Source organism: Rhinopithecus bieti, unplaced genomic scaffold (genome assembly GCF_001698545.2).
Source record: "Rhinopithecus bieti isolate Rb0 unplaced genomic scaffold, ASM169854v2 scaffold_7465, whole genome shotgun sequence".
In the NCBI taxonomy this organism is placed as follows: domain Eukaryota; kingdom Metazoa; phylum Chordata; class Mammalia; order Primates; family Cercopithecidae; genus Rhinopithecus; species Rhinopithecus bieti.
In genome coordinates, this window is record NW_016805395.1 from 19,743 (window position 1) to 23,653 (window position 3,911).

The window sequence follows — 3,911 nt, forward strand, 5'->3', positions numbered from 1 at the left end:
AATTATCTTTGTTTTTTTTTTTTTTTTTTTTTTTTCTTCTTCTTCTTCCTTTCTTGGCAACAACTGTTACCATTGGGCAGGTCCTTCATAAGGGAAGAGGAAAGATGACTGGAACAACAGGTGGAGACTCCACTGTCTTGTTTTTTACCTACACCCCATACAATTTCTCTCTCCACTGAACTACAGTGATATGATCAAGGCTTCGATTACTGGGTATTAGCACATTGACTGACAATCACTGCACCTTTACCAGGATGTCCCAGGCCTACCCAATATAGCATGTCTGTAACATCTCCAATTCAAACTCTGCACAAAATATTTGTATAGAACCAGAAATACTCTGCAATGGAATTCTTACAAGTAGCAACTGCATTTAGAATTTACCCATTACAGTGCTTCCACCTGTAAAGTAGAATCATCCCCTAGCTCCAAACTTACACTATTGTTACATCTCATCCTTTTCTAACCAGAGGTAGACTAAAACAAAGCAAACTGCTAAATAGTATTATGACTTTCCTGAAATGATTTTTCTACAATCTAAAAAACCAAAATAAATAAAATGATTAGATAATTTAAGATATATTGAGATCACCTTAATATTAAGGAGAGTTGGTTTTCACACTCCACCAGAAATCTGTATTCCTGGAATGAAATGAATATTATTTTATTGGTTTATTGTAAAGGAAGATAGAAGCATTAACATTATTTAATGCCTTTCACAGTTGATAAAGATTATACAGAAAACTTTTTATTCAAAATCCAATCAAATTAGGAAGTTCAAATACCCAGAAGTTTTTATAACTGATATTAATTAAATGTAGACACATCCAGCCCCATCACGAGCACTGTGAGAGCAAGTCACAGTCCGTTTCTGAGTCTCAGTTTCTCTTCTCCTTTAATCTTCGGTTTTGACTGTCAGAAAAGCAACTTTCAACGAGTCCCATGCTGGTGGCCTTATTGGCTGTTCTTTTCCATCATTTATTTTCACCTGCTTACATTGGCCACTGTAAAACAATTTTTATTTCCTCAAAGTCTACAAGCAAGGAGGGTCATTAATTTTTGTTAGACTTAATGAAATGATTACTAGATTTATTTGAATATTAGAAATAAATAGTATTAATTAACACCGGAAGCTAAGAATCACAGAGAAAGATGCCACTAATATCCTAAAGTCTTCCAAATTGCCTTATTTTCCTCATCCTCTGTCCTTGTGCTCATTTCGGCAGGCATATCAACTCTAATTGTTAGGTCTCAACCCTCAACCCTTCCCACCTGTTTCCTGGTCACTTCACCCCTCAGAATATGAGATTATCAGCATACTTCAGGACATAACCATGTAGAATCATTAGATCATTTACCCTTTGCATTGTTCTCATAACTGATTATTTATCCACTTAAAGTAAAGGTGTATTCCCAGTGGTAGGTAACCTTTTATCAGGCTCCCAATTTTCAGTACTAATATTCGCAAACATGTTACAGGTTTTGTTCTTCCCTCATCAAGAAGGCAAAGGGCAGACTATATATCATGACCACATACACAGACAAAAGGTAACTACACAATTAGGCGCTGAACAAACCACAGCAAGGGCAACAATTCTCACTGCATTTTCCCACAAAGGCAATTGAATAGATCAAGCTTTAGCTAAGGTTGGCCTGAATGTTTCTGTGAAGCATCTTCCTGGTTCTCCCTTTAACTTGCAGAGCACATTCTGAAAGACTGGCCTGATTGTTCCAATAAGGCTTTCATTCCCATCTCTGATTGGCAGGAGATGCTTTAGAATGTAGATGCCATCAAGTTTATCAGGTGAACTCATCCTTCTTGGCAAGAATGCAACTTTTCATCTGTGACAAGGCAAAGGGTTTTATAATCTATGTTGATGGGATACGATGTTTGGAATTTTGTTCTGAAAAATAAATGTGTTGCAAAGCCATTGGATAATCTGGATCTCAGGTTATTATTATTGTCTTCATGTTAGTCAAGATAAATAAAGATGGTATAATTTTGTAAGGTAGCAAACTGAATAACCCCGCCAAGCTCTGAAATGTTCTAACCTTTGAATTTGTCTGGTCTTTTCCACACTGAAATAATGATAAATTACATTGCTGAATTTCGTTTTAAAAAGTAACTGAAATACAGTATTTATCAACTCAGTAAGACCTTTTTACTGAAAATATTTAAAATTTACAAGAAGAGAGTTTAAAGATGACATATTGATGCATTTGTATGGCAAACAGCAATTAATTTCACATATAATAGCAAATGCAGTTTATGACAGAGTTTTTCATTCAAACATGATTCTTCCTTTATGGGTAAGTTCATGAATTATTCAATATAGCAAATGTCACATTCTCCATAAATCAATTAAGCATCAAAGGCATGTCATGTATAGTTTTACTAGAAGAAACCTCATCATAATACAAGCCACGTTAGCTCACAATAAATTGTAAACCAAAGAAATACAAAGCTAGCCAACATACTTTCTAAATTGTTCTACACTGTGATTTTAAATTAGCTCTTTAGAACAACTGTGTTTACATGAAACAGCAGCCTGAAAATCCTGTATCTCTTCCACGGAAACAATATTATTGCCAAAACAATGGAAATTCTCGTTTTTTACCATTCAACACGAAGATCCTTGTTCAGTACTTCAGAGTTGAAGTCTAACTTCTTTCCTTACACTCTCAAAGCATCAGTGTTTCCACTGTAGTTTGCTATGCTATCCCCCACCCCCAAACGCCAAAATCAAATCTTTCTCAAAGAGAAACTTACCCCAAGAAAGAGTGTGCTAGATGAGAGAATGTGCTGATGCCTGTAGATAATTAACTAATAAACATGTAAATGGGCACCTCGCCCTTTGGAAGTGCATATTTTTATCCATTTGTTTTTTTTTAACAGGGAAAGGTTAGCCCAGCCTAAAGTAGCAGACTCTGGGCTGCCGCAGCTTCTTACTGCAAACCGCTCATTCTGAAAATGTGAGCTTATTTACATTTATCTCTTTCCCTTTGTTAACGACTCCCTCTCTTGAATGCTGTAGCCCGCATGCCTTTAGCAAACAGGACACAAAAAGGCCTGAAGTCCGAGCTGGAGCCGAGGGCCAGGGGAACTCTTGGGGGTCTCAATAGGAAATGCTTTTCATTGGCTAAGAAGGCATTATTAGGAGTCTAGATCCCGCCCAATCCCCTGTGCTCCATCGTTCCCTTAGTCACCAGTCACTGGACTGAATAAGTTTTTCCTTAAAGAGCATTGCCCAGGAAAAGCAGTTTCACAGTCAAGAATTAATGGCTTAAGTGCCACTTGACAATATAAAAAGTGTCTTTCCTGACCAATTAATCCACAGAGAAAGCCTGTGTGCCTGTCGTTGCTGCAGGACTGCAGAGGAGGAGACAAAATTTCAGACAAGGAGGAGTGTTTCAATTACGCATACCATATTCACTCCTACTTGTTTAAAATAATTACAACAACAATATTGATAATAATAAGTAGGGGGCAAGGAAAAGGCAAAAATGAAAGGTACCGTAAATATATTCCTATCACACTGTGCAAAATTCAATCTCACACCATCACAAAACTATGAAGTAAAATTTAATACTATACTCACTTAAGCCAGGTAAGTGCCCCCAGATAGAGATGTACTAGGGTCCCAGAGCTCTGACACCCATCTTCCAAGGACTAGGGAGTGTTCTGTGGCAAAAGAAGGGTCTATACTTTTTAAATAACTGCCTCGCAGTAAGTCTAATTACCATGAAAGTTTCAGAGGTTTGCTAAAATACAAAATAAATAGCACAGATGCAATCTATTTATAATAGAGAGTTATCTGCAATTGTATACCTCCTCCCACCTCCCCCATGGCAAGTTTTTCTTTTCTAATTTTCTACAGGTTTACTGCCTTGGTCACTCACATTTCTTTCTC

General features: G+C 36.9%; 1 protein-coding gene across 2 annotated transcripts in view; it reads right to left on the reverse strand.

The window, feature by feature from the left end:
• The window catches only part of LPAR4 (lysophosphatidic acid receptor 4), a 16,830-nt gene that overhangs the window by 6,203 nt on the left and 6,716 nt on the right, over positions 1 to 3,911 (reverse strand). Inside the window, exon 1 of one of the 2 annotated variants that reach the window (XM_017872322.1) lies at positions 2,771 to 3,079. The exons of the other annotated variant lie outside the window; for it this stretch is intronic. The gene's annotated coding sequence lies outside the window, so the exon portion shown is untranslated. Of the gene's footprint in view, positions 1 to 2,770; positions 3,080 to 3,911 lie in introns of those variants that run through there. 2 annotated transcript variants of the gene reach the window in all.